Raw genomic sequence first — 14,618 nt, 5'->3', positions numbered from 1 at the left:
TTTTATTAGGGTACCGCGAATCCGAGGATTCTGGACGATTCCCTGAAGTGTATGATTTGGTCATTTCTTGCATTTTATCAAGGAATGGGCAAAGTCAATCCTGTTTTTAGTCTCGGATTGATCAGATCCGAGGCTGCATGTATATATAAAGGGACAATAAATATAGAGATAAGTTTAATGAAACTCATGGTGCCAATGGCTTTCCTCTTCTCATTAAACAACTTACTTGGTTTACAGACAGAGATCATACAAAATATTTCTTGAGAACATCGGTATTCCAATGGTTCTTCAAAATTGTTCCATCTAACTGTTTCAGCATAAACGTGCCTGGCCTTTTTTCGGAATGGATGATGTATGGTCCTTCCCAAGTGGCTGAGAGTTTGCCATGGATCCGTCCTTTCTGAACCGAGGCGGCGTTTCTGAGTACTAGATCACCGACTTTTAGGGGTCTGGCGTTGACTCTTCGGTTGTAATGCTTGTTGACCCTCTGCAAATAGGCTGCGTTGAGTGTCCTTGCATCGTTCCGAGCTTCGTCCAGTAGATCGAGAGCTTCGGATAGAAGTTGGTTGTTGCTTTCTCCTTGGAGCCCATCATACCTGTTGTATGCCTGGATCCTCAGGCTTTCTGTTCCGATTTCCACAGGAATTACAGCTTCGGATCCGTATACAAGGTGGAACGGTGTTTGCCCGGTAGCTTCTTTCTCAGTGGTCCGAAGGGACCATAGCGTTCCGGGTAGCTCTTCTAACCATTTGTTTTTGTCATCCTCGACTCTTTTCTTGAGTGCATTGAGGATGAGTTTGTTAGCAGCTTCGGCTTGCCCGTTGCTTTGTGGGTGACAGACTGCCGAGTACGCTAGGTGTATGCCGAACTGTTTGCACCACTTTTGCAACGGGGTGTTGTCGAACTGTTTCCCGTGGTCGAAGACCATCAGTCTTGGTATACCGAACCTTGTGATGATGTTCTGCCATATGAACTTGCGGACCTGAGGTTCGGTGATGGAGGAGACAGCTTCGGCTTCGATCCATTTGCTAAAATAGTCGACTCCTACAATCAACCACTTCTTCTGGTTCGTCGCTGAGGGGAAGGGACCAATGATGTCTAACCCCCACTGTGCGAATGGTAATGGATACAGTGTTGATTGTAGGGTTTGAGCTGGTTGATGGATGGCTGGTGCGAACTTTTGGCATTTCTCGCATTTCCTTGCCATCTGCTTTGCCTCGGAAACCATAGTGGGCCACCAGTACCCAGCCCGAAGGGCTTTATGTGCCAATGTCCTGCCTCCGATGTGGTTTCCGCATATCCCGAGGTGGATTTCCCTTAAGATGTAGTCAGCGTCTGTTGGACCCACACATTTTAGCAGCGGAGCGGAGAATGATTTCCTCATGAGCTCTCCTTCGGCGCTGATGATGAACCACTTGTTGAATCTTTTCAGTTTTCTTGCCTGCAGCCTATCCTCGGGAAGTTCTCCCCTTTCTTTGTATGCAACTACTGCGTCCATCCAGCTGGGTTCGGTACGTAAGCTGCATACTGTGGTGGGTAGCAAGTCAATGCTTCTCTCTTGGTGAACTTCCACGTGGACCGACCTGTTTAGGTCGATGAGTGTTGAGCTTGCGAGTTTTGACAGTGCATCTGCTTGCGTGTTTTGTCCTCGGGGAATGAGAATGACTTCAAAGGATCTTAACTTTGACGTTAAGGACTTGATTTTTGCTAAGTAAGCTGTCATGCTGGGCCATTTGGCCTCATACTCCCCTCGGATCTGGTTGGCTACAAGCTGGGAATCAGTTTTGAGGCAAACATGCTCGGCCTCCAGGGATAAACAAAGCTCTATCCCTGCGATTGCGGCCTCATATTCGGCCTCGTTGTTAGTTGCTTTGAAGCCGAACTTCAATGCATACTCTATGCTTTTCCCCGTCGGGGGGATTAGTACAACTCCTGCTCCTGAGCCGTTTATTGTGGAAGATCCGTCAGTGAAGACCTCCCAAGTGCTTTTCGTATCATTCAGCATTTCCTGGTATGAGCACTCGGCCAAGAAGTCTGCCAATGCTTGTGCTTTGATTGCTGTCCTCGGCTGATATTTGATGCCGAACTCTGATAGTTCGAAGGCCCAGGCAGCCAATCTTCCTGACCTCTCTATTTTGTCGAGTACTTTTTCGAGCGGTTGGTCAGTTAGCACTGTGATCTGGTGGGAGTCGAAGTATGGCCTCAGTTTTCGTGCAGCTACCACTACTGCATATGCGACTTTCTCGATGAGTGGGTACCGGGTTTCGGCCCCTGTAAGTGTTCGGCTGGTGAAGTAGATTGGCCGTTGCTTCTTTTCTTCTTCCCGAAGAAGCACTGCGCTGACGGTTCCAGGGCTAACTGCGACATATAGGTACAGGGTTTCCCCCTCCTTTGGTCTGGCCAGTGTCGGCAGTTGAGCTAGGTGGGCTCTGAGTTGCTGAAAAGCTTCTTTTTGCTCCTGTTCCCATATCAGTTCGGGATCCACTTTCCTCGGGACCCCCTTTTTCTTGACTGGTTCTGCTTCTCCTCCGGGGAGGTTCTTTGGTTTCAGTGCTTTGAAGAAGGGGGCTCCCTTGTCGGAGGCTTTTGATATGAACCTTGTTAGTGCGGCTAACCTGCCGGTTAGCCTCTGCACATCTCTCTTGGTCTTCGGCTCGGGTAAATCCAATGCCGCTTGGACTTTGTCCGGGTTCGCATCAATTCCTCTTTCGCTCACCATGAATCCGAGGAATTTCCCTGACTTCACCCCGAAGACGCATTTTTTTGGGTTCAGCTTCATGCTGTATTTCCTCAGATTTCCGAAGGTCTCTGCCAAGTCTTTGACGTGGTCTTCCTCCTTGATGCTTTTTACGATGGAGTCATCCACATAGACCTCCACATTCCTCCCTTTCTGGTCGGCGAAGACGTGATCAACTAGCCTCTGGTAGGTGGCTCCGGCATTTTTCAAGCCGAAAGGCATCATTTTGTAGTTGAACACTCCTGCGCTTGTGATGAACGCTGTCTTTGCTCTGTCATCGGGGTGCATGAATACTTGGTGGTAGCCTGAAAAGGCATCCATGAAGCTGAGCAGTGCATGGCCGCTGGTGGAGTCAACCAATTGATCTATCCTTGGCAGGGGATAGCAGTCTTTGGGGCAGGCTCGGTTCAGGTCTGTGAAATCCACGCACATTCGCCAGGAGCCGTTCGCTTTTTTGACCATCACCACGTTGGCCAGCCATTTCGGATACATGCATGGTTCAATGAATCCGGCCTCCTGCAACTTTTTCACCTCCTCGGCGATGGCTTTGTTTTTCTCCGAGGAGTAGTTCCTCTTTTTTTGCTTGACTGGCCGAGCTTCAGCGTTGACGTCCAGCTTGTGACAAATCAGCTTCGGATTTATCCCTGGCATATCTGCTGCTGACCATGCAAAGATGTCTTTATGATCCCTGAGTAATCGGATCAAATCGATTCGGAGCCCCGAGCTTAGGCCCTTGCCTATTCGGACGCTCCTGTCTGAATCCTCTTCGAGGAAGATATCCTCCATTTCTTGATCTGGTTCGGGAGATAGGGTTTCGGGGCGGGCATCAACTTCTGCGGGAGACAAGCTGCTCGTGCTTGCTCTTCTCCTTTTTGCCTCGCTTTCCTCTCCCGTAGCTCCCTTTTCTTCTTCGGGGTCGTCCCCTAGTTTGGGCTTTCGGACAGCAGTGTGGCAGGTTCTTCTCGCCACTTCTTGATCACCTCTGATTCGTTCGGCGAATCCTGCATCCGAGACGTATATCATCAGCTGGTGGTATGTGGAGGGGACTGCTTGCATCTTGTGAATCATGGTTCTCCCCATGATTACGTTGTATACGGAGTCGCAGTCCATCACCAAAAATTCGTCTCGAAGGGTTTTTGCTGCCTGGCCTTCACCCACTGTGACTGGCAGGGTGATCTTTCCTCGAGGGATAGCTGCGGATCCGTTGAATCCGATCAGAGGATAACTGACTTTCGTCAGTGCTTCCTCTGGCTCTTCGAGGATCAGCTGCTCGAAGCAGTTTCTGAAGATGATATTGACGGCACTTCCTCCGTCGACTAACACTCGATGTACGTTGTGGTTATTGAGGTCCATGGAAATGACCAGAGGATCGTCATGTTTGTACTGGACTCCGAAGCAATCATCAGCAGTGAAGGTCATGTTCGGGGGGTGTGGCTGGTTGTCTCCCACCGCGCTGAAGTTGACCCGATGGGAGAGGGCTCTTAGGTGTTTTTTGCTGGCCTGGCCAGACTTCTGTCCCCCGAACACCACTAGGATGTCATTCTTCTTGTGCCCTGTTGCTTCGTAGATCCTTTTCTGGGGTTGCTCGTGTTGTTTGCCGCTTGCGGCCTTTTCTTTTTCCTCCCTTCGGTCTAACAAGTACTGTTTCAGGTAGCCTCGGCGAACGAGGTCCTCAATGTTGTCTTTCAGCGAGTTGCATTCTTCGGTGTGGTGACCGAAGTCATCATGAAACTCGCACCATTTGTTCTTGTTTCTCCGAGCTGGGTTGGACTTGAGCTTCCCAGGTAGTTTCCACTTTTCGTCATTTCTGTTGAGGCTAAATATCTCTTTTCGGGGCAGAGCTAGTGGAGTGTAGTTGGTGTACTTGGGTTGAAGTTCACCCCTTCTCCCGTCTTTCTTCGGGCTCATCTCTCTAGCTCCTACTTTCTCTTTCCCCTTCCTTGAGCTGCCCTCGGGCTTGCTCTGGGTATTCTTTGTGTCTCTCGGATCCGACGATCCTTTCAATCTTGCAGCGGCCTTGTTGAACTCTTCGGTTCTGATGAACGCATCAGCCATTTGGAGCACGTCAGCTATTCTGGAGGGGTTCTTCATTGAGAGTTCGTCACGGAACTTCCCTTCCTGGAGCGCGTGCTTCAAGGCGAAGATGGCCACGTCTGGCTGCAAGTTTGGTATGTTTGTTGATTCCTTCATGAATCTGGCCATGAATTCTCTCAGACTTTCGTCTCTTTCTTGTTGGATTGAGGTCAGTTCTGCTGTGGTTCGCTCGGGGCGATTGTTGCTCACGAACTGTGTGCAGAATCTCTTTTTCAGCTTTTTCCAGCTCTTGATCGATCCCTTCGGCAGCGATCTAAACCACTCTCCCGCCACTCCGGTTAGCGTGGTTGGGAAATATTTACACCAACATGCTTCGGAGTAGGGACTCAAGAACATTTGCTGCTCGTAGGAGATGACATGATCCCTCGGATCTGTGATTCCGCTGTAGGTCAGGTGCGCTGGCAGTCTTACCTTCGGTATTTCTTCCATGATCAGCTCGTCCGAGAAAGGGGATGACGTGGGAGTCATGATTCTTTTCCCGAGTCTAGCCCTGATGCCTTCGTTTGCCGAGGTTCTGTGATTAGAACGTTCGGGCGTACGATGGGGGCTAGGGGTTCGATCATGCCTCCTGTCTCTTCTTCTCTCTCGGCTACTGACCTCGGGTCGTTCGCCAGATCTGCTTGGCTCGCCCACCCCGAGTCTCGTATGGATCGAGGGTCTTAACCTTGAGTGGACCGAGGGCCTCAACCTGCTGAGCACCGAGCTTCGGACCCGAGTGTTACGAGTAGTCGATTCGCTTTGGAGAGCTGTTGGAGTAGGCGATGGTCTCGCAAACCAATCTGGTTGCTGTTGTGCCCTTTTTTGGGTGTCCCACGTGCTTTCCATCCACCTCGACGTCAAGTGTGTACCTGTCAAGGGAAGGAGTTCTCGTTCGGGTCTGGACACTTCCGCACTGGGTGGCTCGTTCAGCCTTCGCCTGGTCCTCCTCTCTTCTCTGCGGTCATTTGCCAGTCCTTGCTGCTTCTCATTGAAGAGGAAGTTTTGCATGATGGTCATGGCCGCAGTGAGCTCTTCCCTAGTTGGAATCGGAGGTCCTGCATTTGTGGCGGTCGTAGCTCTGCTTGGCTGTGACCTCGCCATCGATTGAGGGTGCCCCTCTTGGTCAGATTCTGAATCTGACCGCACCATCATATCGTCGTCATTGTTGTTAACAACATCATTCACCATTTTCGCGGAAAGAGGTGATTGATGTCTTTCAAAGGCTTTGAAGTGTTCTTCCCCACAGACGGCGCCAAATTGTTCCGGTGTTGTAAAGATGGAAACAATGGGCTTCGAATGAAGGCCCTTTTGTATGTGTTGAAGATCTTGCTTGTTTGAATGAGTGGAGTCCGAATTCACCTGCACAAGAGCAAAGTCACTAGCCTCGGGGGTGTTTCCGAGGAAAGCCCCTCCGATGCCTAAGTAAGAACGATGCTCGGATTCTAGAGAGAAGTTCTCTAGAAGAGTAGTCTTAAGGCGGTAAATTGGACGTACCTTGAGGTGTGAGCCTTGGCGGCCTATTTACAGTGTTTGCATAATAAATGCCCATAGGTCATTTATTGCTATTGGGCCTTGGGCCTTAATGGATGGCTGAATAGCCACTGGTAGGTTCGATGTTGTTGTTTAGAGCCATTGGGCTTTGGACTTAGTGGCCCAATTGAGAGTCAATTGGGAGCCCAAACAACGGTAATAACTAATTGCATAATCACTTCAAAAAAGAACCACAAAGTTTGTACATCAGAAGGCTTGAGCAATGAACAATTGTCCTTTCCAGTGAACTATGAGTATTATCTTCTGTTAATCTCACCTTTCATAAATTGGTAAAAGATAAAATTGAAGCAGATAAAGGAATTAATTGTTTCCTAAGAACAAAGAACATGAAAGTATGACCTAATTTTCTTTGTGGCAGTTCTTTACTTTCTAATTCTCTAATAGTTGATATACGTACAACAATCAGTTAACCCACGTAACCTCAATTGTTATTGTCATGAAAAGTAAGAGATTGTACATGAAAGAAACACCTTAACTTCTAAGAAAGCATGTGACTAACATATGTTGAGAATCTACACAAAATTCTCTACTTTCTATGACTAATAGTTTCAATGCAGATCATGCAGAAATTTCACAAGAAAGTGCATCTAGAATTCTTAACATCCAAAGAAAAGTCAGAAAAAATGCATAAGAATGGGATCAAGGATTTGATGCCTGGCAATGCGAGGTACTATTCATCAATAACCTAACAATCCTAAGCAAACACAAACAAATTTAAAGTATTTAGCCTAATTCGAGAAAAAAATCACCATTTGTCAACAACTTCTCCCAGTAATCAACAAACTATAAGCCTATCCAAAGCATACCTCATCAACTAAACATTTACTTTTTGAATTCAAGGCATACCTCATCAACAGCTTCTCACTCACATACTTTTTTAATTCAGAATTTTGTCTTTTTGAATTCATACAACTACATGCTTTGGGTTCATGGTCCTAATAGAGAGAGTAGAATGAAGAAATGTAATCCTAAATACATGATAGATTTGAACAATTTTAAGCAGTAATCCTCCATGCTAGGAGTGTTAGACTACTAGTCCTAGGGAATGCAGTAGCTACTCAAGAACGAAACTCAAGTTTGACATAGAGGCAAGAAGACTATATGAAAATCCTTTGATCAAAAGTTAATATGTTTGGGAGAAATATTATTCTCATCAAATTCAGAACATGTGCACTTATAATTAGAGCATATGAAATTATGATGTTCTACACAGTGAGCTATGATGTTCTACATTCTTAACCTTCTTGTTCTAAAGTATTGAGAGTATAAAATATTACTCTAAATTGTTCATGATGTCGTTCAGAAGTGATGGAGGGACAATAGGCTCCGTAGATTTGGCGCGTTTATTATTAGACACAAAAGCCAAAAATAGTTAGTTTGATGACATAGTCATGCACAAGGTTCAAATATGGTAAATGTAGTCAAATAAGATCTAATTCTTTCAAATATCTTTCATTTCTCAATAATTGAACCATCACTATACCTAAATTTTGGTGTTCTAAAAGGTAACTTTCATGTTCTAAACATTAAACATTTTTGTTCTAAGTAGAGAACCTTTATGTTCTAAATGTTGAACCTTCATGTTCTAAAGAATTGAGATTATAAAATATTACCCAACATTTACAAGGACGTCATTCACAAGTGCTTGTTCGGCAATAGAACTACAAGTGCGATATAACTCTGTTGTTTGGGCGCGTTTGATCTCATTTCCGACATTTGAATTTTCTCTGTTCAAACATTCAGAACATATAACTATAAGTTATAGAACATCATGAATTAATTCATAAAATCAGTAAATCCAAAAATATAGAAAAATTTCACAAATTAATTAAAAAAGTCAGATATTAATCACCTAAACATTCAGAAATTCAAAACTAATCACAAAATAATTTAGAAACATGAATAATTAATTCAAAAATAATCACAAATATTAAGAATAAACTGATTATGATTTCAAAAAATAATAACAAAAATTTCAGAAAAATCAAATCATGAAATAGAACATCCAATCAATTACTTACATAAGATTCTTCGCGATCTTCTGAATGTGATATGTGTTTTTCTTCCGTTTTTACACAATTTCATCTTCTTTTTCATAATTTTCCTTACAATATAAAATAAACACAAATTAACCTAAATCAAGATCTAAAAGCAAGAAAATAGTGTGAAATTCGTGTATTGTATTACCTTCTTCGTTCCTAGCTTTTTCGGCTTGTTTTTTTGGATTTTTCTGCTTCCTTCATCTCCAATCTTAAACGAATACAAAAAATTAGGTTAAAATAGACGAAACTGTTGAAGAAGAGAAGAGATATAGAAGAATTCACCAAGAACTATTTGAAATCAACGATTAAATCGAGTGAATTGAAGCTTCATCGACAATTTTTGAAGCTTTAATGACAGTTTTTAGAGGAGAGAGAAAAGTCTGAGAGAGAGGAAGGGGGTTGAATTTGGGAGAGGCTGTACAATATTTTTAGAGAGAGAAACGTCTGTTTTTTTATTTTTTATTATTTGGTGTGTGGGAGGTTATTTAAATTATTTCCATTACTTGCTTTTAATCCTAGCCGTTGATTTTCATCTAATCCTACGGATTAGATTCATTCTCATATATACTAGTATACTCACATAGGGACCTATTTTCACCGGATCCCTTCCCTATATATATATATATATATATATATATATATATATATATATATATATATATATATATATATACTTTTTTAATCCAAAACATAATTTAGTAATCTTATTTTTCATTGTCCGAAACAATAATATTTCCTACATGGCGCTTTAATATTGGATTCAATTTTATTTTAGATTTGTATTTAATTTTGGATTGAATTTTATTTTGGATTTATTTTTAATTTTTACAGTATTTGATTTTTTTTTTACGGATTATAGTGTTTGATTTTTAGAATAGTGTTTGATTTTAGATTCAAAGAAACCCCATATCTTATATATATGTGGTCTCAATTATTTAATAAACATACCTTACATCTCTAATAACGTATCTCTTCCCCTTCTAAACTATTTTTTTTTGTAAGATTTACATAATAGACCCCCTTCTTACCTAAAGGATCTCTTATTTTTGACAAACAGACCCCCTCTACATGAGGGGGTCTCTTTATCAAAAAGACCTCTGAGATAGAGACCCCCTTAAAGGATGTCTCTTAGACCATTTTGGGCAGGTCTCTTTGCCAATTTTTATAGTAGTGCATGTTTGAATGTTCTATTAGTTATTGATTTTCAGTTATATCCTGTGTTTCTTGTTTAGGAGCTTTGCTGTTGTTGGTGTGGATCCTACTGTTATAGGGATTGGCCCAACTTTTTCCATTCCTGTTGCTGTGAAATTTGTTGGGCTGAAGTTAGACGATATTGATCTGTTTGAAATAAATGAAGTTACTGCCCTAAACATGCTGATTTTACTAGCCAACCTCATGTAAATGGAACAGAATCACCCAACATATCAGATTAAGGGATTTTTGAAGACTAATTGGCAAAGAGTCCGACAACTTTCAGTTATGTGTTTTTATACAGTAAATTATGAAGTACTTGTTATTAGATTAGCAAGTAGGAAAATTAATTCACACTTCCAGTTGTATGAGAGAGATTTATAGTTGAGGATATTGAGTATTTTTATGTTCATGTGTTCTGAACTACTCACGAGATGTTTATCTAAAATCTAAGGCATGGTGACTTTGGTACAAATCGACTGGAAATAATAAAAAAATCATCGTTTTTTTCGGTAGGCATCGCGCGCGGTCTGATCCTAGTATACTAAAAGTTGTATCCATTAATATACTAAAAGCAGTAATTAAGCACCAAATTAAGCATGATTGATGACTCAAGCATACTAACCCAGGCCATGGGTGGTTAATCTCTAAATCACAGCACACATATCACCGCCTAGATTTATTAAGCCCTTCAATTTTATACCAGCAAATATTAGTATTAACGTCTGCTTCCACGTATTATACTCCTTTCCCAATTTCCCCTTTTCCAATTCTGAATTTACCATCTATATGCGTTAAGAACAAAGAATTTGAGCAGTGAAACATTTATTTTTTTGGCAAAAAATTGTATGCATATATATTGGAAAAGGGGAAATTGAGAAGGGAGTAGGTATGAAATATTGAACCCATAACATAATTTTGATGGTGGTGAAGGAACTGAAACATAAATTTGTGAAAAAATAAGAAACTAGAATTTTGTATTGTCATTACCTATCTAAAAAAGCCGAAGGAGTTGCAATAATTTGCGTAACTATTATTCCCATTTCCCCCCTTCATTCTTTTGTTTATTACAATCACTTTTTTTTTTTTGGAAAACAATCTCTTTTAGCCGATTTCATTTTTAATTTTATGACTATCAAATGTTGATCATAGATCAAATTTAATATGATAGATTCGTAGACATCGTGAATCGTGATAGTGTACTCCGTATTAGATAAGAGTTCATCTAAAAAAGTTCATGATGTTGTAATTAATTAAGTATCAGGGTAATGTAGGAAGTTCTTAAGATAATTTTGAACCATTATTTCAAGCATCAATCAATCAATACTATACTAAAACTAGTTCAATCTCGTATAATTCTTTATCAACGAACCGATTTCACGACGATACTCCACCAAAACTATACTAATACTAAAACCCAAATACTCAACTAATCCCACCATAGGGGAACTTACTACACTCACTAATCTCACCATAGGGGAACTTACTACACTCAAACGATGTAGTTTTATTGAATCTGAAGACAAGAAATTTGACTATTTCCGGCCTAAAAACCCTTTGAAATTTGTAAACCCTAGAGAGAAAAAAAAAGGGAGGAGGACGGCTAGTTGGGACCAACGAACAACTGTATAGAGTTGCTAAATGATCTTTTAAAGTGCTAATTTTATTGAAGGCTTAATATTATAGTAGGAATATATGATTTAATTATATAGAGGTGAAATTTGAAATTTGAAAGTTGAAAAATATATAAATTAGATGGTGGATTAATATCGAGTGTTAAAGCGGGGGATGGCCGGGTGGAAAAGGTTATACGAATTAAATGATAAATTGATGTGGAATGAAGAAGATGAAATGGAAGAGGTGTTGAAACTGCAAAATATTTCGTATAACAAACAACAAAAGGAAAAAAAAGAAAAAAAATACAAATTAATGGATGAAAGATGAGGATGTCACGTGTCATCTAATAATCTTTGGTATTCCTTTTAAAATACTAGATATAGACTAGGTATAGACTAGTTAGAGATATCTACTTCACTAAAAAATCTTTTAAAAACTATATATTTTCTAATTTGTTTCCTTCCATATTAATCCGTATATGACAAAAAATTATGAGTTCATTTTTTATTGCAAGAATCGATTATAGTATGTTGATATTGATATATAAAAAATATTAATCACTTAACATAGAAAAAATTACAAATTATACTAAGCGCTATTACTATTGATTTTCTAATATTGCATTATATGTTACTAATAACTATAATAAAAATATCTGATTTTTTACATTCTTAATAAATAAATTTCTACTGCAATATTCTTATCCTATTTTTTTCACACTCTTAACATAATTAATTAATGACTTTGAAAAATCACTACAATAATAAAAGAAAAACATATTTATGTGTTATTAATTATATTGCATGTTCATAATATAGTTTGTGTTAAAAGACTATCAACTAATAAAAATTCGAATATACTAATACAAGTAATTTCCTCTCCCCTCCCATATTATTGAAATAAATTTATGAGGGTGGGTATCGTCGGATTTAACAAAAACTTATGTGAATATTTTTGTTTTGTTTTGCTGGGCTTGTGCTAGGTGTTTTTGGTATGGTCTTTAGAGTTCATTTCTGGTTCTAGTCTTAGTTTAATTTGAACTTAGTCTTTGCTCTGTTGGTTATCTCAGTTCAATGGTGACTTATGGGTTATGTTTTTGTGGTTATGTTGGTCTAGTCTGGTCTGATAGGTTCTTTCATGGGCAGAAGTCATTGGTTGGGTAAGGGTGATGCTGCAATGGTTGGCTACACAGCCTTGTAACTTCCCTAGAGATAGTTGAGAAAACCAACCATTTAGGTCTTTTATCTATCTTATGAAGTTATGTGTAGTCAAATAAATGCCCTTGATGCAGGTGAAAGACAAACAGGGAGAATTCAGTAATTGTAGGATTTCAACATTCAGACGTACTCCTGTAACTGATGTTGTAAGACAAAGGAACTATGGCCAGTTTAATGGTTCATTACAGTATTACATACATGAAAGTGCTTAAGAATCCAACAAGATATAACTATTAGCTCCTGTCACTTTGTCCATTTTCTAATTAATTACCGATCTTTAATCCTAAGTCTCGTATTGCCTGGTTTAGTCATTATGACTATAATAAAGTTATTTTATGTCCTGCAACTGTAGTGTCTGATTATGCTTGTGTACTAGAACGACATCAGATCGTGTGTAGCCAAATCAACAAACATATCCTAGAATGATGACCATTCTTGTATCTCTAGGCCCTAGGGTCTGACCGTATGACCATAAAACCCTACGCGTAACTAATATGGTGTACAATCAGTACACTAGTACACCTTTACTGTTAACTGATGCATGATTTTTCAGCCTTGGTAATCAGTACACTAGGAAACCACCATCTTTAATTTTTGATTGTAATTATCGGCTTATCGCATTAGTGTTTGCACTCTCTGTTCTTTACAACACAGATGGATTTGGATTTGATTGGAATTGAACCCGTTCTATCTACCAAGAACGCCATATTGCAATGTTGTATTTGAAGGAAATAATGCCCTTGGTCCAAGTATGCATTCAATGTTAAGTCTAATAAATGCGGTTCAGTATTAATTAACAAGTTAATAATTCAGTGAGATCAAGTGAGCTGAATGCCTAGCTAGAGGCCGCTTCAGTTCAAGTGGAATTAATGATATTAATCCACAGCTTACTCTTGACTGAACCCGTAGGGTCACACAAATAGTACGTAAACGGATCAAGTATTTAATGGCATTAAAAACTCTATCTATGGATATTCGGAATCGACGGATCTTGGTTTCAGTGGGAGCTGAGATCGTCACAAGTAAGAAATGAATACTCCGGAAACGATGATATTGCCGGAAACGGAAATATGGATCGTATCGGAAATATAAATATTATCCAAGTCGTAGATGTTGCCGGAAACGGAAACATGGTACGTATCGGAAAATATTATCGGAAATGGAAATATTGCCGGAATCGGAAATATTGCCGGAAACGGAAATATTGTCAGAATCGGAAATATTATCGGAATCGGAAAATAATTCCGGAAACGAAAATATTAAATATTTGTTCGAAACGAAAATTAATTTCGGAATCGGAAATATTAAATATTGTTCGTATCGGAAATGAATTCCAGAACCGGGAATTTAATCGGAAGCGTATCGTACGAATAAGCATCGGACGAGGCCTGCCGGACGAAGGCCCAGCACGAAGCCAGGCCATCGCCCAGCAAGCAAGGACGCGCGCCAACGCCCAGCCCAAGGCAGCGCCAGGCCCACCGCAAGGCAGGCCCAGCGCGCCAAGGCAAGGCTGCCCAGCGTGGGCCGAGCGCACGCGTGCGGGCGCCCTCGTGGCTCCGTGCGTGTGTGTGTTTGTGTCCATGCACAATTCCTAAATCTATTAGGATTTGGTGTGTGATTAAATTCCTATTCCTATTAGGATTATTTAATTAATTAGAGTCCTTGTAGGATTCTAAGTTTAATTAAATCGTATCCTACTAGGATTCCAATTCCCTTTCCAAACCTCTATAAATAAGGGCCTAGGGTCATAATTTAAAGAGACGATTGAAGTATTCAAAAGGGTAAGTTTTGAAAGAAAAATTCAGCCACTCTCTTGCACAATAATAGCCGAAATTCCTGAGCACCTTAAGGGCGATTCTAGTTGGTCAATCTTGAGGCGGATCCGGACGTACTGTGGACTATCTACGGAGGGACGACACTTGGAGTCCTAAAGACTTGTTCTTGTTCGGTTCGGGCGCAGCTAGGGAAGGCACGCTACAAAGTGTATGCATCTATACTATGCTAAATGATTATGTGTAAATAATATGCTTTCCTGGCTTTATGGTTTTTCTGCATGATTTATGTATTGTCATATGTATCATAACCTAACAGTATTTCCCATGAATTTTTATAAACATGTTTTTATAATTGCAGTGCAGGATACATGGGTGATTGTGATTGTGATTGTGATTGGTCCGCGCTACCCGTTGA

This window comes from Spinacia oleracea, chromosome 2 (assembly GCF_020520425.1).
Source record: "Spinacia oleracea cultivar Varoflay chromosome 2, BTI_SOV_V1, whole genome shotgun sequence".
Lineage (NCBI taxonomy): Eukaryota > Viridiplantae > Streptophyta > Magnoliopsida > Caryophyllales > Amaranthaceae > Spinacia > Spinacia oleracea.
The sequence above is the reverse complement of the archived record's forward strand: the minus strand, read 5'-3'. Positions refer to the sequence as shown.